This window comes from Saimiri boliviensis, chromosome 1 (assembly GCF_048565385.1).
Source record: "Saimiri boliviensis isolate mSaiBol1 chromosome 1, mSaiBol1.pri, whole genome shotgun sequence".
Classification (NCBI taxonomy): domain Eukaryota; kingdom Metazoa; phylum Chordata; class Mammalia; order Primates; family Cebidae; genus Saimiri; species Saimiri boliviensis.
The window spans coordinates 282,396,696-282,421,459 of NC_133449.1; the positions used below are offsets into that span (position 1 = coordinate 282,396,696).

At 36.4% G+C, this 24,764-nt stretch overlaps 1 pseudogene; it reads right to left on the reverse strand.

Annotated features, from left to right (window-relative positions):
- Nucleotides 1-3,378, reverse strand: part of LOC101046610 (U4/U6.U5 tri-snRNP-associated protein 1-like) — a 32,944-nt pseudogene extending 29,566 nt beyond the window's left edge.
- Nucleotides 3,379-24,764: the final 21,386 nt, after the last annotated feature.

The following is a 24,764-nucleotide window of genomic DNA, read 5'->3' on the forward strand; positions in this document are numbered from 1 at the left end:
ATTTCTGTAGGCTGTACAGCAAGCATGATGCAAACATCTACTTGGTTTCTGGGGAGGCATTAAGGAACTTTTACTCATGGCAGAAGGTGAAGTGGGAGTAAGGGCTGGGTAGATGCCACATATTTTTAAACAATAAGATATCATGAGAAGCACTCACTATCTTGAGGACAGCACCAAGAAATGAGCAATCCACCTCATCACCCAAAACAGTATCCCACCAGTCCCTACCACCAACGTTGGATATTATTAATTTGGTGCAAAAATAATTGCCATTTTTGTCATTACTTTTAATGGCAAAAACTACAACAGATTTTGTACCAACCTAATACATTTCAACATGAGATCTGACAGGGTAAATATCCAAACTGTATCAGATCAGATAGTCAGACAAAGGTGGAGAATTTCTAACCTGATTTAGGATAGACAAAGAAGTACTAACAGGAGGCAGGATTTTATGAACTCAAGATTTGTTACAGGCTTTCTGGATGTCACAAGGGATCCTTCATCTAATTCATGCGTACAGTGTTGATTGCAGTCCCTTTCCCCTTTCCTTCATTTCCTTCTGAACTTCCTTTGAATATCTGAAATGGAGAGGTGGTAGTTATAAAATAGAGTATTACTTATAGGGCTTTGGAGTTTACTCTCTACTTATAAGTCGTCAAATCACTTCTAAATGTATCATTAGAAAGTATAAGATTGGTAAAGTACATGACAAATAGTAGCACACATTTTAAATCAAGATAGTTTTGGGCAGATTTTATAAACTATAAAAAGTGCATTAGAGCAGAAGTGGGATATTATTTTTTTTAAAATTAGATAGAGCTGACAAATTGAAATGAGAGTGGTGATTCTAAGAAGATGGCTGTCCCACTGCCATGCCCAACTCCCTAACTTCCATCTCTAAGTCAACTACCAAATACCTGTCTCAGTAGAGCAGCTGCTAGGAGCAGGTGGAACCAAAGAGTTTATCCATGGTGTATGAGTATCTAGGGTTTTGGACAGAGAAAGTGAGTTCAGGCCTTTATTTTCTTTGTCATGAATGAGGAACTGGGCCAGAAATCCTTGGTGCAATGTTCAGAACGCCATAAAAAAGAGCAACCCACCTATAGAGATTTATGAACCCCAGACAATGATCTGTAGGTGTGGTTGTGGGACAGCATGCTCATGATTTCCAAGGACACAAAGACTCTCCAGGAGGCTCTTTAAACCTGCAGTTCAAATTCTACCCTCTCCCTTAGTTTGGAATAGCCATATGCTATTGCATTTAAAGAGGTTTAATTGCAATTAAACCTCTTTTAAAGCCTTATGCTTTACACAAATACATTTTAAGAATATAATGTAAGAATAAGTGTATGTTAAATATCAGAATCCAAAGATTAAAAGAATATCCAACCATAAACTAGAGATCTAGAGAGACCACATGGGACAGACACGCAGCATCACGTCTCAATGTCCTGTGATAAGTGCTGTGGTAATGGTTTCCTTAGGTATTTCAGAGTATTGACTTTGAGATTAGATCAAATCCGTACCCTTGCTGAAAAACATCCCATGGTTTCTTTAATTTACTTAATTTCCTTTGCCTGGGATTGAAAACCATGATAAGTTCTCAACTACACATTGCCTATTTTTCTAATAAAATAGAACTTAAAATTGTGACTATTATCTAAGAATACAAATGTGTTTTCATATATTTATCTTTTTACTTCATCTTAATGGGAAATTCTTTGAAGGATCATACTCTAAATATTTATTGTAACCTTAGAAAACCTAGCATATCAAGATATGAATTATAATTCACTAAATTATATATAAACCATTCTGAACAAAGGATATAATAAGATTATGTTTGGTGTGTTAGAAAAATTATGAGCAAAAATAAAAATAAAATTTCTGTGCCTGTTCTGGAAAGCCCAGAATTTAATTTAATATTTTGTTAGTGATGTCAGATACTTAACATTTTAATTAAATTATTTCTCAGGACTTGATTCATACAAACTAAAAAGAAAAAGATGGGATTGTTTTGACATATAATTTTTTCTGCCTATAAGCAACTAGTCAGTGAAGATATTAGATCAAAAGGAGAAGTTTCAAAACTATAATTTAAAACTAGAATAGAATAGGGACATTGTTTCTATAAGCTAGAGGATAGCACACTCTTCCTAACTGTTGTAAAGTTCTCAGTGGGTTTTAAAACTAAATAAAAACTAAATCTTTTTGGCTTCATAGCCTGCGGTGAGAACACATTGAACCTTAAATATTAACATTTGGTGTCATTTCTTGTTCTACTAATGTTATGATGAGACTAACTTTCACTAATTTATCTTCACACACTTCAATTTCACAGTATAACTGCAGACAAATGGACTAAAATAAGCTAAATATTCTGTACCTCATCTTCTTCTTTGCAATGATTTATTTCCCTAATAAAAAGCAACCAGTATTCTCTATTTTGAACAAGTACAATATAAATAATATAAAGTCTAAAAAAATAAATGAAAGAAAAGAGGCCAACATATTATATATAGGAAATGATTTTGGTAACATAGGTCTAAGAATCTAAGGAGCTAAAGTTCATTTCAATCTACACTTGGATGAATTGACTCAAGAACCCTGAAGGTAAAACAAAAACTTATTATTGCTAGAAAATAGAATTGGCTGCACTATTTCATTTTGGTGAGAGTTTGAGAGACATGATAAACTCTACAGCATAAAAAATTGTGCTGTCTTCATTATCAAGGCTATAGTTTTGCTTATTGTTTAAAACTGAACAAACAGAACTCCTTCAATTTAATAACATTTCAGCTATAATGTTAATATTAAATGTAGATTAATCTTAGAAAGTTTTGCATTGCATGCATTTTGCATTGTTGCACATAATATAAGCAAAATAGGCATAAGATGTTTGCCAGTTAGTGCTAGTTGGCTTTCATATTTTAATTAGTATTTTTCTTCTATCATTTAGTATATCATAAGCATAACATGTTTGCCTAAATAACCTAAATGCAAGTGTATTTATTTCTATTGCTACCATAGCAAATTACCACAAATTTAGCAGCTTAAAATGAAACTTACCTTATCCCCTAGTTCTGACATAGTATTTATAAAGCGAACATACTGACAGAGATGCATTACTTTCTTAAGGAGCTAGATGAGCATCTATTTACTTGCTCCTTCAAAGTGTTGGTAGAATATAGTTTCTGCAAGGTGTAGAGTCAAGTTCTCCTTTCCCTGATGGCTGCTCCAGGTGACCGCTATTCCCAGCTTCCAGAGGCCACTCCCATTCTTTGGCTTGTCCCCATCCCCTCCTTTTTCATCTTCAAACATGGCAACAGTGAGTTGAATGCTTACGCTTTGAATGTGTCTTGCCTCTTTCTCCATACTTGCATTTCTCTTATGGAAACTTCTGCATTCCTGCTCCCCTTTTAGTGTTCCATCGGATTATTAACACTGGGCCCATCCAAGCAATCCAGGGTAATCTTCTAACTCAAAGGAACGTAATTCTACCTACAAAATTCCTTTTGTCATTTAAAGACAGTTTCGATGGATTTGGATATGTACATCTGGGGAAGGGGCATTATTTCACCTACCAAGAGTTACTTGAAAATGTTAAGACTTCTTTAGAATCTAGTCATTGGAAGAAGAAAAAGTGGTCTTTTAACAAAATTTGAGAGAGTTGTTTACTTTCTCAGAGGCTCAATTTTTAAGCTGATAGCCTCTGTTCTCTACCCTCTAAGCCCAAAGTAAAATACTAGGCACCCTGCCAACTGTCTGAATGGACCCCTCCTCTCAGCCATTGGTATTCCAAAGTTAAAGTGAAAATGTAGTTCAGGCTAATATAGGAAGGGAGGGTCAGACCACGTTAATACCCTCTTCTCTTTTAGAATTCAGGAAAAACTGACCAGCATTAACATCAATACAGATATTACTTCTGATAAGAAATACAATCTATTCTCTCTGAAGCCTGCTACTTGGAGGCTTCATCTGCATTATAAAACCCTGGTCTCCACAACCCCTCATTGTAATCCTCTGCCCCGACTTCGATTTGTCCCTCCCTTCCCAATCAAACGAATGTCAGTCTTACCTGCACTGATTGATGTCTTATGTCTCCCTAAAATGTATAAAAGCAAGCAGTACCCTGGCAACGTTGGGTGAATGTTGTCAGGACCTCCTGAGGCTATGTCATAGGCACATCCTTAACCTTACGAAAATAAACTTTCTAAATTGATTGACACCAGTCTCAGGTACTTTTGGGGTTACAACCTCATTGAGGCTTTTGGCGTATATGGTGGACCTAGTCAACCAGCTTTCCCATAGCAACTTTTCTCCTTTGGTCCAATTTGATTCAAAGATGAGCCACAGACGATGGTTGATGTTCAGGTAGCTTATTCTGGTAGTGACCTTACAAAATAATAAGCAGGTACAAGCTGGTGGCCCTGGCCAAATACACTCAGGGATCAAATTGTTTCAGAGAGACTATCTCAGTCTTGAGGTTATTCTCAGATTCTTGGAGGCTTGTCCTCCTATTTTATTTCTGTACTCAGTCTGGATCAGTTACCAGGTGTTTCTTTCACAAAGGGAGTTTAAGCTATTCTTGTAAGGGGAAGCTTTATTTTAAGGATCATGAAGTTCCATCTGTGCTGAGATGGCCTTGTCTCTAGGGCAAACAGCTTATGGTTAATCCTATTGTCATGGAGACTTGCTAATTCTTGGGCCAGGGTTGGAAATCCCTAGGCCAGGTTACATCATATTGTTAAGTGACACATGATGTAGACCCTGCAAGAAATCTAAGTGTGCCTTATGATGATCATTAATCTTATTGCCAACATATGCTCATGTAGGGTACAACACCTGTAATATGGGTTTCATTATAGTAAATACTTTGCAATTCGTAGCTCAGCATGGCAACACAGAGTAAAAGAAAGATATTCATCATCTTCCTCTATTCTTTCCTTTATTTATTCTTTAATGTTTGTTGTATACAGAAAATGGCCTTTCTCTTTCCTCTTTTATATGCTTGCAAATATCTCTATCCAAATGCATAAATTCCAGAAGATGCTTGATATGGTTTGGCTCTGTGTCTCCACCCAAATCTCATGTTAGATTGTAATTCCCAGTGTTGGAGGAGGGGCCTGCTGGAAGATGATTGATTCATGGGGGTGGACTTTCCCCTTTCTCTTCCCATGATAGAGTTCTCATAAGATCTGGCTGTTTAAAGAAGTGTGGCACCTCCCTACCATGACTCTCTTAATGGTCATGTGAAGATGTATTTGTTTACCCTTTGCCTTTCATCATGACTGTACATTTCCTGAGGTCTCCCCAGAAGCAGAAGGTTCTGGGGACATGCAGGTTCTACAACCTGCAGAACCATGAGCTAAATTACCCAGTCTCAGGTATGTCTTTACAGCAGTATGAGAGTGGACTAATACATGGGTTGATCCCTACTAGATGTCCCATAAGTAGGTAAAATTTATATATTTCTAAGAGAATACATATGTTTAACCTCCATCTTCCCACATCTACCTACTTTGTGTGTTTGCTGCTTAATTAGTGACATTCACTCAATTGACCAAGGCTGATGCCAGGGACTATGCTTGACATTTTCTCATTTATAACCAGCTTCAGTCATTTGTTCAGGTGCCACTACCAAATAAGATCTCTCAAATATACTCATTTCTTATATCAGGCTTAATTCTGGTTCTTTAGCCCCTTATTATTGTTCAGTAGCAAAAGTCAGTTCAAAGGATGCTTTTTAATGCTTGAGCTACTTGACCTTCAACAAGTTTGAGCATTTTTTCCTCCAAGGACTCATTATTTGTCTCTGTGGATTAAGATATCTTTTTTCCTTCTTCTATTATCGTGTGCCCTTATGAGGGTTAATTTTTACATTTCAGTTTCACTAGATTAGTGCCCAGCTGTTTGATCAAACACCAGCCTAGATGCTACTGTAAATATATATATAATTTTAGATGCAATTAACATTGAAAATTAGTTGACTTTAATTAAAGCAGATCACTCTCTACAATATGAGTGAGACTCACCAAATCAATTGAAGGCCTTAAGAGCAGAGAGTGAGGATTCCAAAAGAAAATGAAGTTCTGTCTCCAGACTGCACTATAGAAATTCTGTCTGAGTTTCCAGGCTTTGAACTCAGGATTGTAACATTCACTCATACCTGAATTTTCAGCATCCTGGCTGCACTGTAGATTTCAAATTTGCCATCCTCTAAAATCATTTTGAATCAATTTCTTAAAGTCTCTTTCTCTCTGCATGTATGTATCTGTGTGTGAGTATATATAATATATATATGAAATAATAGGTTTTATTTAATTCATAAAAATAATAGCAGAACAGCAGATTTAATAAGATTTAATCTCATTACTGCTCTAAAATGTAAATTTTATATCTGGGTATCATTCTTCAGACCTCATGTTTCATTGAACCCTTCTCACCTTGTCTACCTCACACTCAGCATGTTCGAACCTGAGCTCAACATCCCTCTTGTATCTACAACTCCATAATTAGTTCTGCTCCTCTTCCAATCTCAATCAGAAAGAAGAAAGTCAAACTTTAATCCTTTCCAATTTTAATGAGTTACCAATTTATCTTCTTGATGATTTCAATATAACAGTATCTTTACCTCTTCCCTTTACTTCAAACAAAATCATTGTCTAACCCAGTCCAAACTTTTAATAAACTACGCTACAATCCTTTATTTTCTTTAATTTAGCCTTCCTGTAATAGTGTTATTTTCACTTTCGGAAAAATTATCAATTCTTCCCATCTTATTTCTCCGGTTTCTTTTCTCATTATTTCCCTTCTCACAGTATGATTCTGTGGATGCTGCTTATGTCTTTCTTTAAGTGCTTTTCTTGTTCTGTAGGCAAGAAAAGACACTGGGACATTCTTTTTCACTTCTACCAGTTTTATTTCTACCTATACTTAAATCTCACTGTGCCCATCTTTTATATATTTAGATAGGTCTTCAAGTTACTGTACCATGCTCTCAGTGAACTCTTCATTTCTGTTTGTTTTTAGCATTCATCAGACTTAATCTCACTAGTTCACTGTCTCTCTGCCTTTCTCAACTGTAGACCTTTAAAGACATAGACTGAGTTTTTGTTCTTCATGGTTGTATCCCCATGGCTAGCACAGATTCTTTAATATGTCTGTTGCTCAATGAATCTTTGTTCAAGAAGGAGCTAATTGATATATGCATGAACTTCTCCCTATTTCTTGTGTGTTTATTGATTGTCAATTCTTTCTTTACTCAGTTGTTACATTCACTTCCCTAAAATATAAAATATACCATACTGGCCAAGAATGATTTCTCATTCCTGTATTCCCAGCACTTAGGAAGGCTGACGCAGGAGGATCACATAAGCCCAGGAGCTGGAGACCAGCCTGGACAACCTAATGAGACACTATCTGTACAAAAAAATAAATAAATAATAAAAGTAAATTAAAAAAATAAAGATGGACCATCAGTCATCTGCTTAAAACTATCCCACGGACTTTCATCAATTTTAGAATAAATATACATACCTTGCTACTGTACATTAGAACCTTTTTGCTTAAATCAGAAATCTTTTAAAAAGTGTAAATAATGAGGAGCCCTACTGCTCCATTTTTCCTTATAATCTCAATAATGAAAAGGCAGACAACATAGAATTAAAATCAGAAATGGCCTGGTTTCTTAATCAGTTATTCTGAGCTCAAACAACTTCCCAGAGCACTGAAGACCCTGAAAAGTTCCCAGTTCTGAGGAATCAGAAGACAGTGAAAGTTTTTTCTTTGTCTTATTTTCCTTTTCTTAAGTTTTCTACCTCTCCTCTACAGAGCCACATCCATTTGCCAAATCAGAAAGAAACAACTGTGAATGAAACATAGCCCCAGATATTTGCACATCATCACATCCTGGCTTCTGTTACTGTACTACTGCCTGAGCACTGCAGCATCAGCTTTAACTCCTGGTCCTCTTTTCAGCAGTATCAAAATAATGGCAATTGCTAAAATTCATCATACTCTGTCATTCATTCCACAAAATATTCATTGAATGCTTATCACACATTTGACAATTATCTATGCTTGAGAAACTTCAGTAAATAAAACAGATCTCCACTATATTATGAAATTTACGTTGTAACATCATGCATTTGTACCTTCCATAGGCTAGTAAACGTAAATAAAACAGTTTCCTAATTTCTGTACAAATATTCCAACATTGTCTTCAAACTCATTTTGAGCATTATCTCTTATGAGAAATCTTCCACATCTGTTTCCTCAATCCTATGCAAAGAATTATTACATCACATAATCTGCAAAATTGTAGTGTGGGTACTCTGTCATCAACACCTTTAAATCTACAAGCTCCATTTATGACTCAGATAAGGTTTTGAATGGAAATGCTAGACAAAACTGTCACTTTTAAATGCTATGTTTGCACCTAATAAAGGCCATGGGGAAAAGAGAGTGGGGCAGATCAGTCTGAGTTATGGACTACTACGGGAAATAACAGTGGGTGCCTGGCTTGAAGGAAAACAGTGACAGAATTATCTTTGATAAAGACTTAGTACAAGCTGTATTGCAACCATATTTGTTCTAATCTTATTCTGGCTGCTTATGTGTTTGTACTGAAAGAGAGAAAGTGAGGTCAGTCTCATCGGATCTTCTGGCATTTGAATAGACTAACTGACTTCTAGTTTATCTTAGGTCTCTTATGTCAGAATCATAATACTGTAAGTTTAGATTCACATTTTGGTTTCTGTAGAAACGTCCAGCTATGGAACTGATAGTAGCATGCACGTTGCAGGAGAGGCAGCTCCTGTCTTTTCCTTTATTATTCACTAAGCCTAATGAAATTGAGCATTTTGGATGCTCAGATTACTAGATCGCACTTACTTTTTTTTTTCTTTCTTTTTTTTTTTTTTTTTGGCAAACAATAAATCAGCATGCATTCTTCATGAAATTAATTTAAACAGACCTTAGTTAGACACCATAAAAAAGAACTTTCCTCTTTATTCCTCTGGTTGGATGCCTTTATAATAAAAGGGTTTTTTTCTTTTCTTTTTCATTGATTCCTATGTCATTATTCTTATCATAAACTATTAGACCATCTGGACTGGACTCTGTTGAAATTTTTTCTCAAGCACTTGAAGGCTGAATTAAAGACCCTCTTTCTAGTCATCTCCCTAATGAGCAGGGAGATATCTACATAAAATAATCCCTTAGCTGACTCAGTTTTCTAAGTTCACAATTTTGTTTTATGGTTTCTGAGAAGAGGTTAAGGAATAAATTAGTATGATAGAGAGGGCAGAAAGCTTGTGGGTGATTTCAAGAGGATTTCACTTTTATCCTTCCCAGTGGTAGAATTTGTTTATTCATTACTGGCTAAATTATCTATGTTTGCTATCAAACTATAGTTCAGCTGATAAACTTAAGTCAAGAGATCTGTAATCTGAGGATACTGTGCAGAGTAAAGGATCAAACCATGTAATTATTCCAGCTCACTGTGGCTTATCAATATTCATGGATTTAGGTCATCCTTATTATTTCTTGATTTGTGCAAATTGAAAAAAATTCATTGTTCCACTAATTCCCCACCATCTAGTGAAAGCAAAGAGATATTTTTAGTTTATATTCTCATACATATTTAGATATTGTTTGCCCTGCAGATTATCCATCTCAAACATATAGCTGAATAACAACGTTGACCTTTTGTTAGTAAGATAATATACACATCAAGAAGAGTATAGCTGCCGTTGAAGGAAAAACTTCAGCTGAAATAAACGCTAAAAATGTTTAACTGAGCAATGAATGATTCGTAAATGAGGCAGTTCTCAGAATTACAGCAGATTAAGTGATACCCCAGGGATGCCTCGTGGTCAGAACAAATTTATAGATTAAAAAAACGGAAGGATGTACCGAAATCAAGGTGAGGAGCAGAAACAACTGGGTTGGTTATAGCTTGGCATCTGCCTTATTTGAACATAGTTTGAACACTCGGAAGTATGTGACTGGTTGAAGTATGGCTGCTGGGATTAGCCAAGACTCAGCTCTGGTTACTGGAACACACTCCTAAGTTAGGATTTCAATCTTGTCTGCATATTATGTTATATTGCAGTTTGTTCATAAGGACTCAAATATGAAAGTACAGAGTTCTTCTTAGGTCACATTTAGTTTGCTTTAACACTGCTAAAAACACAAATTGTAGAGTCAGACTGACTGGGTTCAAAACCTGGTCCACCCCATATAGGTCACAGGACTTTGCACACATCACTTAGTCTCCTTTGACTTCATTTCTTCAGCTATAAAATGGTGAGAATAGTGAAACATCTATCACAGAGTGGAATAAAGATTAACATAATTGATGGGAAATGCACAACACAATGCTTGACACAGAACATGGCACAATAAATTTAAAACTTTATGGTTTATGCAATGAATATTAAAACAGAATTCAAGTTAACTTGGAAAGACAGAAATAAGAGACACCAAATCTGCCTAATTTTCTAATATATAATGGTATGGCGTTGCTTGTAAAATGTCCATTACTTAACAATTTCTCTAGTAAGAACATAGCCGTCACTGAGAAAAAAGGTGTGTATGAGACCCTTTAGAAGAAAATCAAATCTTATTGATGGTGATATGATTTGTTATAAGTAGTGTGACTGTACATCCTCGTCTGTCTGACAGAATATTAATTTAAACCTGTCATGGTGTAATAATTAATAGCATCCTCTTACTCTCTCAATATGATATTGTTTGCCTAACAAATTATATGTTCAAACTAATTTTAAAACATGGACAATAAGTTAAACATTAGATAAACAAGATCGAGGCCCTCAATTAATTTCTTTTGCTCAATTCTATATTCCACAGGTAAATTGAAACAAACTATAAGAAAATTATGTGTTTGTTCACCAATCAACAGTTCGATTTGTCTATGTGACCACTGAAGTTTATTTGATAATAAATTATAATCCATTATATTATCATTGACAATCTAATTTCCATAAGGAGATTCCAAATCAAACATTCAGAGTCAAAATACTTCCAGCTCTTGAACTCACAAAATACAGCAAAAATTCCAGCTGGGTGCAGTGGCTCATGCCTGTCATCACAGCAATTTGGGAAGCTTAGGCAGGCAGATCACCTGATGTCAGAAGTTTGAGACTAGCCTGGCCGACATGGTAAAACCCAGTCTCTACTGAAAATAGAAAAAAAAAAAAATAGCTGCGCATGGTGGCAGGCGCCTGTAATCCTAGCTACTCAGAAGGCTGAGACAGGAGAAATGCTTGAACCAGAGAGGCGGAGGTTACAGTGAGCTGAGATTGTGTCACTGCACTCCAGCCTGGGCAACAGAGCAAGGCTCTGCTTCAGAAAAAAAAAATCCATCGATTTCAAAGCTACTCCACCAACAAGGGAAGTATTTTCTTTTTGATGCTAGAGCTGTAGTATGGAGATTGACATTTCAAAATCACATTTCTCTGATAACCAGGCCAACATATACATTTAATATGAAAAGCTCAATATCTAGGGTAGTTTTAAAAAATTTATGGGTTACACTGCCATTGCTCTCCATCAAATCCTCATGTTTCAATGTATCTTTATTTGTAAACACAAGTTTTGTGTATTAAACCAAAGAGTAAGAGGACTATAATATATATTGGGAAACAATTCTCAATGAACTTCTTGCATTTCTGGTTAGTAGATATTGATGGTGTTTTCTTGGCCTATCTATCCACGAATATTTGTATAACAAATAGCATTGTAAGATAGTGATGGCATCTCCATCCAGAACAGTGTGTTGGTGTGTTAATGTTTAATTAAGATAATGTCTTCTCTCTGGGCAAAGTTTGGGCAGATTTTCTGGCATCTCATTATGAAAGTTTAGTGTTTCTTAAACTCAGGGTTCCTCAGGGTGATGTAAATCAACATTTACAGCGTCTGGCTAGGCCCACCTGCAGTGCTTCTCTGTGATTTGTGGTGCATGGAGAATAAGCATGAATGCGAAGCTCACATTGCCTGTTCTGACATAATAATAAAGTTCTTTGCCATAGGACTTGAATCTTTTGCTGGCAACCATGAAACCATTGCAAGCTAATGAGTTAGTTTGCAAGGTAGTAAGTTTTTTCTATTAAATTGCAATAAGAAACTTATTAGTATTATTGATGTAACATTTAATTTTTTTTTTTGAAACGGAGTTCTGCTCTGATTGCCCAAGCTGGAGTGCAATGTTGCCATCTTGACTCATTGCAACCTCAGCTTCCTAGATTCAAGTGGTTTTTCTGTCTCAGCCTCTTGAGTAGCTAGGATTACAGGCCCATGCCACCACACCCAGCTATTTTTTTTTTTTTTTTTTTTTTTTTTGTATTTTCAGTAGAAATGGGGTTTTATCATATTGGTTAGGCTGGTCTCAAACTCCTAACCCCAGGTGATTCTCCTGCCACAGCCTCCCAAATTGCTGGAATTACAAGTGTGAGTCACCGTGTCTGGCCCACATTTAATTTTTATATGTAATTTTTACCTATGTCTGCTTAGGAATACACACTACTCTGTGTGTGTGTGTTTGTGTGTGTGTGTGTGCATATTTGCAATATATACTTTAAAGTAAACTATATTACTCAATAAGAAATTCTATTTCACAATTATAGAAAATAGGAAATTATGCCTTTACACAAATATAAATCCGATCATGTTATCAGAAAAAGTCATCCTGATTAAATAACAGTAATTTTTAAGGTCCAGCACAAAGACAATTTCGGGGACAAAGACTATGTCTTTGTGTATTAGTTTGGTGTATTAGTGTATTAGTGTAACTATGTGTATTAGTTTGGTTTCATGCTGTTAATAAAGACAGATCAAAGACTGGGTGATTAATAAACAAAAAAGGTTTAATTGACTCACGGTTCAGCGTGACTGGGAGGCCTCAGGAATTTTATAATCATGGCAGAAGAGAAAGCAAACATGTCCTTCTCCACATGGCAGCAGCAAGGAGAAGTGCAGAGTGAAGCAGGGAGAAGCCCTTTATGAAACCCTCAATATAGGGTCCAGCCCTGCAGGGTTCTGTGAGCCCCTCCCTGCTGGTGCAGAGACGAGAAACTGTAGAAATAAAAGACACAGACACAGAGGTAGAGAAAAGAGAGTTTGAGCTCAGGGGTCCACTGCCAGCCAAAGAGCAGAGACCTGCAGAGGCACAGAGCGCCTGGACACCCTGACATTTACTGAGTACAAAGCAGGGGGCGGGGAAGGTAGGGTGAGGTAACCGTGGTCTGTAATAGGGTCAGGTGAATCTTGTGTCTTGAAGACGGGGGCCCAAGACTTTCAAGTAGCTGAAGTGAGGAGAAAAGCTAATGCATCAGCGCTCTTTGCGTATTTGTCAGAAATATCAAGGATGCTAAGATTATGTTACTATTATTAATTCTTATCTGTTAAGAAGAAGAGAAACCAGGTGCAGAAGCAGAGCGTGAGAGTAGCCACGGAACGTGACCCCTGAAGCGCAGCCTCACATGGAGACAGTGAAGCACCCGATGCCTGCGGGTTTCCCTGACAGCCGTCAGGTTTTGCCACAAGAACTTGCAGAAGCGGAGTTTTCTCCTACCTTCTCCAGGAAGATAACTCGGTCATTTTGGACATCTCCTTCCCTAGCTGGCTAAACAGCGGGCGCTTTCCCAGCACTGGCGGGGCCGCACAGCCGAGGCGCCCTCCAGCAGCCCTTATGTGGCGTGACAGAGGGCTTAGAGCATCTTGCCTTAGGATCACTTTGTTCACAATGTCACCTCACCTCCATGCTTCATAACCCGATAGTCATTAGTAAAATTAAAGGTTATTTTGAGTACCTATCTTTATGATTATAAGTAACTATAAGATTATATATGATTATATTAAGGAATGACTATGTACCTACATTTCTAATTCCTTTCGAAATCAATATTTATATGGGAACAGGCTGAGGCTTCAGACTTTTGCCACAGCATTTGTGGGGTTCCCCCCTACACTTCAGATCTCATGAAAACTCACTGTCACCAGAACAGCATGGAGCTAACCACACACATGACTCAATTACCTCCCACTGGGTCCTTCCAATGACACATGGGGATTATGGGAGCTAGAATTCAAGATGAGCTTGGGTGGGGACACAAAGCCAAACCACATCATTCCACCCCTCCCCCTCCCAAATCTCATGTCTTCACATTTCAAAACCCAATCATGCCTTCCCAATATTACCTCAAAGTCTTAACTCATCCCAGCATTAACTCAAAAGTCCTACTTCGAAGTCTCATCTCAGACAAGGCAATTTTCCTTCCACCTATGAGTCTATAAAATCAAAAGCAAGTGAGTTACTACCTAGGGACAATGAGGGTACAGGCACTGGGTAAATACATACGTTTGAAATGGGAGAAATTATCCAAAAGAAAAGGGCTAAAGGCCTCATATAATTTTTAAATCCAATAGGGCATGCATTAAACCTTAAAGTTCCAAAATGATTTCTTTAACTCCATGTCTCACTTGCAGGTCGCATTGATACAACAGGCTCCCATGCCCATGGGCATCTCTGCCCCTGTGACTGTGACTTTGCAGGGTATAACTCTCCTCCTGGCCATTTCATGGGCTGGCATTGAGTGTCTGCAGCTTTTCCAGGCACATGATACAAGCTGTTGGTGGATCTACCAGTCAGGGGTCTGAACAAGAGTGGTCCTCTTCTTATTGCTCCAATAGGCAGTATCCCAGTGGAGACTCTGTGTGGGGCTTCAACCCCACATTTCCCTTTCATAGTTCCCTAGCAGAAGTTTTCAATGAGGGCCCCATGCCTGCAGCAAATTTCTGCCTGGACTTCCAGGTATTTCCATACATACTCTGAAATCTAGGTGGAGGTTACCAAACCAAACCTCAATTCTTGGCTTCTGTGCACCCTCAGACTCAACATGATGTGGAAGCTGCTAACACTTGGGGTTTGTACTATCTGAAACCATGGCCTGAGCTGTACCTTAATCCCTTTTAGCTAAGGGATACAGGGCACCAAATATGCACACAGCAGTGGGGCCCAGGAAACCATTTTTTCTTCTTAAATCTTCAGGCCTGTTATGAGAGGGGCTGCTGTGAAGTTTTCTGACATGTCCTAGAGACATTTTCTCCATTGTCTTTTTGATTAACATTCAGCTTCTTGTTGCTTAGACAAATTTCTATAGCTGGCTTCAATTTCTCCCAAGAAAATGCGATTTTCTTTTCTTTCACATAGTCAGACTGCAGAATTTCTAAACTTTGATTCTGCTTCCTCTTGAACACTTTGCAGCTTAGAATTTTTTTCTGTCAGACACCCTAAATCATCTTTCCAAGGTCAATTTTCCACAGATCTCTAGGACCGGGGCAAAATGCTGCCCGTCTCTTTGCATTGCAAGAGAGATCTTTACTCCAGTTCCACCAAATTTCTCATCTTCATCTGTGACTACCTCAGTTGGACTTTACCGTCCATATCACCATAAGCATTTTGGCCAAAGCCATTCAACATGTTTCTAGGAAGTTCCAAATTTTTCCATACTTTCCTGTTTTCTTTTGAGCCATCTAAACTGTTCCAGCCTCTGCCTGTTATCTGTTCCAAATAAGTTGCTTCCACATTTTCATATATCTTCACAGCAACACCTCCCTACCTGGTACCAGCTGACTGTTTCAGTTCATTATCATGCTGCTAATAAAGACATATCTAAGACTGGGTAATTTATAAAGAAAAGAGGTTTAATTGACTCACAGTTCAGCATGGTTTGAGAGGCCTCAGGAAACTTACAATCATAGTGGGAGGGGAAGCAAACGTCCTTCCTAACCCATGTTAAGTGTTCAGGGTAGCAATAAAACATGCAGAACAAGGGGGTGGGGAAGCCTCTTATAAGACCGTCAGATCTCCTGACAATTCACTCACTATGATGACAACAGCCTGATGGAAATAACCAACCCCATGATCCAGTTACCTCTTACTGGGTCGCTCCCACAGGATGTGGGGATTATAGGAATTACAATTCAAGATCAGATTTGATTGGGGCACAAAGACAAGCCATATCACCATGTTCCTAATGATTTTCTGTAATAAGCATAAAAATAAATATATATGTTTGTGTGTGGATGTATTTATATATATTCCAATGTTCATTTCATTCATTTATCACCACTACAATTAATGGATAGAAAAATTACCTTTAAAATTTTAAAGAAAAGCAAAAATGTGCCTGTACACCCAGCACTGTGGGAGGCCAAGGTGGGCATATCACCTGACATTGGGAGTTCAAGACCAGCCTGATCAACATGGAAAAACCCCATCTCTACTAAAAATATATAATTAGCCAGGCATGGTGGCACATGCTTGTAATCCCAGCTACTCAGGAGGCTGAGGAAGGAGGCTTGCTTAAACCCAGGAGGCAGAGCTGGCCATGAGTCAAGATTGCGCCATTGCACTCCAGCCTGGGCAACAAGAGTGAAACTCCATCTCAAAGACAAACAAATAATGAAAAAAAAAAATCCCCATTGCTCGAAGAATGTGATCCTACTCTACAGCTGGAAATCCATGCTTTTCCTTGAACTGCCTCTAAACTAGTTTAAAAAAATCTATCACACTTTTCCTCTGAATCTTAAACACAAATCTATTTTCAATATTCCTCAAGTTAAATCTTTTCTTTCAACTTGTCAGCTTTTGCTGTGGTACTCCCCATCACCCTTTCCTCCATTTGTCCAATTCTAAATATTCTTTCTAAATTCTGCCTCCTCTTGAAAATCTCCAGGAGACATGAGAATAATTACTAGTTCCATTAGCTTTGTTTCCACATGACTCTTTGCATTTATTATGTAGAAAAAGAGTATAGAAACTCTGTTTTCTCATTAGATTTTGAATCCTTCATGGAAGATGGTAATGCAGTATTACAGACCCTTGCACTTAATATTTATTTGCAGATTCTCTCTCAGTAAAAGAACCAATAATATTTTTCTTCAAATATCAACTTGCCCTGATCAAGTTGTTCAGATAGAACATTATACTTTTATATATGTCCCATAAAAGTAAAATCAGTAAGTACAAATAAACTTTTTAATTATAATCAAAGGCAAATATAGAAAATATGGGATGAGGTATTCAGGTTCTCTCTCCTCATAAAGATTCTCCACTTTTACAAACAGATGTCAAATGTTTCTCAAACTTGTTTCTTATTCAAACTTAATTAGATTTTACCTGACATCATTAGCTAGCTGTATGATACTTGCAATTATTAGGCAACTTTTTAAAATTTATGAAATCATTGTGAATCAATAATTTCTATAATCTATCAGGGAGAGCTCTAAGACTACCCCTGATATGTCTGTCTCCTGGCAAAATCCTCTCTAGTATAGGTGAAAATCTGACCTCCTTCCAACAGTATAATATGGCAAAATGATGGGATATTGTTAAGTCTTACATTACACAAGACTTTGTGGTAGCAGAGTAGAGACAGAGAAAGTCTCCTGCTGGCCTTGAAGAAATATCCTCTAGGCTATGAATAGCTTATGGGGAAGGCCACGTGGTAAGGAATCTCAGCTGACATTTAGGAACTGAGAGCCATGGCCAAACAGTGACAAGAAATAAAATTTGCCAACAAGCTGTGTGAGTCCAGAAACAGATTATTTTCCAGGTGGGCCTCCAGATGAGGTTGCAGCCCAACTGAAACCATAATTGCAACTGTGTGCGAACCTGAGCAAAGGACCCAGCTAAGCTGTGCCTGGATTCCTGACTCACATAAACTGTGGGAAAATAAATCTGTGTTACTTTAGGACGTTAACTCTTGTGGTAATTTGTTACACAGCTTTAGAAAACTAATTCAGAACAACAACTGAACTCTAATACGAATAATAATGGCTGCTAAATTTAGGCACATGGGTAATGTAGAATCATTTTAAACACCATAGTAGAAATTTCTCAGAATACAAAAAAATCTAGAGACTATTCATGGATTACTTCAATTATCTTTAATTCACATTTGTATATTGTTTAAATATATTCAGTTTTGACCACATTCATTTCTGTCTCCTGCTTATGAGATTTCTCTTGTTTTTATATGTCTTATTGTTCTTGACCCTTCACCTCCTGGAGCATATTTATTGTGAAGTTAAACGATCCTAGCATTGTGGTCACATTTTATTAAAACATGCATGTTTAACGTATTTTAACCACAATTATTTAGAACTACTGCTTCTAGCCTGCATACTTTTCCTCTTGTGAGAGATTTTGAAATGGCTAGAGTTATTTCTGTGATCCAGCTAGGGAAAGATGATTTGGGATACATTTAGTTAGAATTTAGCATAATATATTCATGTTCAGAGTCACATCTATATATTTTTAAGTTATTGCCAACCTTCCTGATGTTGGGCTGTCTTCCAGAAATACATTTATGACCTGGACTTCTGACTCATATAAAGTCGTGACACCAAGGATTTGTATAATATGTGCTTTTACGGGTCTGAATCTAATCAGGGAAAAGGCTACGTCCCTACAACCTAAGTTCGTCAGCTCTTACTACCTTGCAGTTTCTTGTATACTCTTATTTCAAATTCAGCTAGCTGCCAATTTGGATTTTTTTTATAAGTGTAATGAGATAATCTGCCCACTTTTAAAGCTGTTCACACTTTGCAATATGGGTATAAAATCATTTTAAGCATTCTAAAACATATTTTCAAAATCTCATAAGTGGAATCCAAACACAAATAAAATGCTAAATTTTATTCAGAAAGTTTATGTGGCTCAAAAATGTCATTCAATTGCAATTTGAAATACATTTCAGAATGCTTTAATAAAACACACGAGGAATAACAGATGCCTGATTTGGACAGTTACAGAGGGTTTCATTTCTGTTGGATCAATTTTTTTCTTGTTGAAGAGCTGAGAAAAAAAAAATTTAGATTACAAAATAGGTGGACTGTGAGGAAATAGTGATAAATATGTTATTAAATCAATAGAAATATTTTGATATTAAGAAGCAAGTTATAAGCAAAATTTTCAGGTAATATTAAATGTAGTAATGGATTAAGAGGAAGAAGTAAGTTTTGATAAGAATTGATATACAAGGTCTTAGGTTTTGCTAATTCATTTATCTAAAATATCATAAGCACATATCTTGAAAATGTACATTTCTTGTTGTTTTGAAACATAATACCAATACAGTAAACATAAAATAAAGTATTATTTCCATAAAGATATTAAAGACACCCTAGTTGATAAGTTAATACTTAAGATCAGTCACTGCAGAAAAAATTTTGAAATAACCTGAAATCTTATAGTTCAAATATCATAAATATTTGATAGAGTTTCCTCACATTTGACAACATTTCTAAAAAGTTATATGGCATTAAAAATTGATTTTCAAAGATACTTTCCTAAACCATCAATATTAATAATAAGAATATATCAACTATACTAGAGGAAAGGCTAAACATTTTTTTCTCTTTTTTAAAGACACATAAAATATTTTTATATTAGAGCATGATCAGAGTATATAACCAAATATAAAAATTTTTATGGGGTTAATTAATTAATAAATATGTTTTTTATGTAGCTTATTAATTTGTGAGCCTTTAAAAATTTATAATGTAATTTATTTTCTTATATTAATATATAGTCACTTTTATAATTTATTTTATAGTTTTTTTTACTAATTTTTTTTTAATTAAAATGGATCACTAGAAATGCATAACCCTGAAGCCAACCTAACTTTAGTGTGGAGAGTGAAACAGTGTTTTTCAAATAATTTCATTACTTTTCTAGTGAGAGGTTAGTAATGTTTTTTATGTTCAGACTTTGAGTAGATAGAGTTAGCATTTAGAACATCCAGTTTGGGATTTATATGTTCTTTGAGACAGGTCAATTCTATTCTCTAGCCTCACATTACACAAAAGCCTGGAACAATGTTTGGATACAGGCTTCTCAACTTGGCAAGTTTTTAATGTTCCATCTCTTGCAATAATGTAAAAGATGACAGATAACCCAGGTGAGATGGAAGAGACCTAATGATCTACTTGAACATAATGCTTAAGAGATTGTCTTTCCTTCTTTCTTGATCTTTCTCGCTCTTTCTCCTTTCGTTTTCCTTTCTAAGAAAAAGTAAATTTCTGGTGATTGCTAGGGAAGCTTAAGTAAATTTCAAAGTCAGTTTTGCAAAAAGTTTTGCAAAACTAGTGTTAAGGTTATCATTGGTAAGTTATCTAGACCTTGGCTTACCGAGAGCTAAGATACAAAGCAGTCACCTACTGAATGTGCCTAGATCTATGCGTAACATTTGGTAACCTGATCTGTCTCAACTCTCATTTGCTCATCTTCTCTCCTAGATTTAAGATAATCCATTTTCTTTTACATGTTTTAGGAGACATGTGATAAGAAAGAATGCCGTGAGACATTCGCCATTAGAAGAGTCAAATGTAGTCATTGCAAAAGCTGTGGCCTCATGGATTCCCAGGGAATTAGAGGAGACAAAGGCTTGTTGGTGCTTATTGATTTCATGGTGTTGACTAGTGCAAAGCAGATTTCCATTCAAAAGGAAACAGTGAGCCACAGCAACATATTCATATGCTCCAGATTATTTTAAATTTGATAAATGAGATTTTAGTATACACTTTTGTAAATAATTCTGCAAGCATTGCAAAAGCTTTAAAACCATGCAACTTGCTTAAGTTTCCAAACACTGTTTATGAGTTTGTGATATGAGACAACACCAACTTAGGTTAGCATTTCTCATTGTTCTTTAAAGATTCCAGGTTACATATATTTGAACTGTCAATAAAGCTAAGGATTTTCAATCAGGGGAGACCCATTGTTTGGGGCTCAAACAAGAGTGATAGGAAAATTTTATCTTTCACCCACTAATCATACCTAAGAACTAATGTGAGATCTTCAGGTGAAAAAGAGAGGAAAGAACAGAATCAAATGCACTCTACTTGTTTGAGGCCATTCCAACTCTGTTTGAATTTTATAACTTCTTATTATTAACAATAGTCGTCTGCAGAACAAAGACACTTGAAATTTAATATTCATCAACCCATTTCTTATCAAGTCTTTTGAGCACAGTTTTTCTTACATTATTCATGTCTACTTGAAGATTCTTGTGAGAAATTCTTCCTGACTCTTAGTTTTAAAAAGCATAATGCTACAGGGCAAAGAGTTTTATTTTCATCTTATGAATATGGTGAATTGCATGAATTATAACATTTCTGATATGCTTGCCAGAAAGCCTAGAGCTAAGATACAAAACATCCACCTACTGAATGTGCCCAGATGTATACCTAAAATTTTGTATGCTGATGTGTTATAACCCGTATTTGCCCATCTTCTGCACCTAGATTTAAGACCAGCCATTTTCTTTTATGTTTTAAGTCACTTAAAATCTATTTTAGAATAAAGCATTATATAAAAAAATTATTAATAATCAAATAATGAATGCAATGAAAGCTGAGTCATGACATAAGCCTGGCTTTATGAGTTTCTCTCAGTAGTTTCCTGGCATAGTTTTGAAGTTGAGATAATTTACCTTAATTCCATTGTGCTATTTTTAAAAGCCCAAAGCTTCTCTAATCTATTTTAGTTAGAAATGCCATATTACCCAGGGTTCTGGGATTTTCTTTGCTTAAATAGTCATGTCACTTCACATATTAGTTTCTATGACCTAGATTTTTTAAAACCTTGTTTGATTGATTGATTGATTGATTATTACAAGTATTGAGGTCTTTTCACTGCATACTCAATACTCACCTACCCAGAATTAATCTTGAATTAATTCTGAGGAATACTTTAAAGATTTTGACTACAGCTGTGGAATGTTTACATTTAAGTTATGATTTCAAAGATCTATGTATATATCCAATGTTGTTAGATTAAGGTTTTATATCTATGTTCTTATCAAAGTTTTGCTTAATTTTCTAACTCATTCAATTTCTGTAAAAATTAAAGCCATCTACTTCAGTTCAATCTTTTTTGTTACCCTGTCTGACCTTTGCCAGGACATTCTTTTGAAACTAGACCATTTCCCAAACTCTTAGCTAGTAGTTAGATGGTTTATCTAAACAAAAGAACCACATCTTAACACATGAATAATTACAACAGGAACCCTGTGTAAAACCCCATGTTTGCTTTGTCCAACAATGATGGATGGTCTTTTATCATCAATTGAGTCACAAGATAAGAACTTGCCACTTGGCCTACAAATAGGTTCATGCTAGTAGCCAATATTGCATTTCTTTCATTGCCTGTTCATCTTCAAGGAGCAGTGCTGGCTGCTAAGTTTATAGCAAGGCCACAGAGTTATGACATCTCTTTATTCTCCTTCCTATGGGGAGAATGAAAAATTGTGTTTTTTTTTTCCTAAGGATGGAAATTTCTGTTTCGAAAGCGAGGATTATTTCCATGCAAAATGGGCAAGGAACACTTACTAGTTTAAAGAACCTTCTTGGTGTTTTGTTATGTGGTTTTTTTTTTTTTTTTTTTTGAGATGGAGTATTACCCTATCACTCAGGCTGGAGTGCAGTAGCACCATCTTGGCTCACTGCAACCTCCATCTCCTAGGTTGACATGATTTCTCTGCCTCAGCTTCCCTAGTAGCTGGGATTACAGAGACCCATCACCATGCCCAGCTAAATTTTGTATTTTTATTACAGACAGGGTTTCATCCTATTGGCCAGGGTGGTTTCAAACTCCTGACCTTGTGAACTGCCCGCCTTGGCCTACCAAAGTGCTGGGATTACAGACGTGAGACACTGCACCCTTCCAACCCTCATGTTGTATCCTGAAAACTCTGATTAAGGGCTCATGATGTGGCTCCAAATCTGGTTACAGGGCTCAGCTGATTATCTTTTTGTTTTATTTTTCCCATAGCTGAGGACAAATGATGATGACAAGTTTTTTCCAAGACTCTCTTTCTTTGTTTTCTGAGTCTTTTTTTAAAGGAACATTCACTCTTCAAAAAAATCAAAACATAGCAGTAATGTTCTAGTCCAACTTTTTCTAAACTTTCCTGTAAAAAGAGGCACATTTCTTCAGTGACATCTCTGCTTGTGCAGAATCTCTGTCTATATTACACAAGAAATTTGGAAATGCTCTCACCACCAAATATTTCCACAATTTAGTCTGTTAAATTACATATCAAACTTATTGATTTTTCAGAGAGAAAACAGCCTCACTGGAGGCATACTTGTTACTGTCGAGTCAGATTTGTGTGCTTTTCTACTAATGGCTAAAAAATCAGGGTCCCTGTGCTTTAGAGACTGAACAATGAGGGCGAGGAATGGAAGTGCTCCTGACTATGAAGGCAGATGTACTGTAGGTAATGGCTGATCATATTTCAAGAGCTGAGCAAATAACACACAGAGACTGATGGATTCAAAATCTGTCACAGACAGATCCTTTAGACAGTTTATCTATTGAACATTCTGTGGCATTTGTGTACTACGGATCACTAAAATCACCGTATTAGTCTGCTGCTATCATAGATGTTTTTCATGATTAATGATCAGAAACCATTGTAATAGATAAAGCATGGAGAAGGATATTCTCTTCAAGGTTTTAGAAGACATTATAGCTCAGTAAGTACTGGGATGGCAACAGACCTGAAAACAACCTTGTGTCATCACCATAATTTGTTCTGGATGTTCCATCATAAACATTGTCCTTTATAAAGAATGCCCTTTGTGATGGTTATGCTTTATATCATTTTAGCAACAAAATTAATACTTGTTGCAGTATATTGAATCTCAACACAGTGGGGGCCCAAGAGTGTGGAAGACAAATTGTGAGACTGCAATAAATCTTTTGGAATTGATCCATTTGATTAATCAAGATATACTAGGCTATATGCAAAAAGATATATCAGTGTCTCAGTTCAGCAAAGGGGTATTTCTAGATTTGGTAACATTCTAGGTAGGCACCTTCCATGTTATACTTCTATGGTACAGCTGCTTCTACCTTGCTCTTCCTCCATCTCAGATATGTACTCTTGGACACCACTAAGGAGAAATAGACAGGATAGATAATTCACACTTTTCTATTAAATGGCTTGTGCTGCAAATGGCACAGGTCACTTCTGCTTGCAGGCCATTAGTGACTACTGAACATATGTTCCACTCACTCCAAGAGTCCAGGAGGGCTGAGAAGTATAGGCTACCCAGGTGCCCAGAAAATTGATTACTAGAAATACCAGCTACATGAATAGACAAGAGATTGAGATAATTTTCTAAATGAGGTCTTATGGGCAATAAGACATCGATTCTGTCTAAATTACTGGGTTATTTTTGGCTGTCATAGTTTTGCATTCTCTTTCATAAGATAATAAAATGTTGAATCAATCCTGCCAGGAACTGTATTACTCTCTGATTGGAATTTAGGTGATTTTATATATGCATTGAATTCTTAGTCACTAAGTTTAATAATTACTGATATTTAAAAACTATACAATCATATATGATTGCATTATACGCTATTTAGATGTCAAGGCATCTTATGTTTAATTTCTTCAGATCCCAAATTTCTATACTGTATTTCCCACCATGCATTCTACAGAATTGGAGCAGAATTAGGCATCTAATAAGGAGGCAGTGACAAACTAGACTTAGAACTTGTGTGAGGCAACTGTCCTTTCACTCTGCAGTACGTTATTCTCACACCACCACCAGCACCACCAAAGCACTGTAAAATCTGCTAACAAGCAGCAGCCTTGCAATCTTGTTTCAGGCATTCACTATGAATGCCATGAGGATATCTATGCAAAATTGCAAGC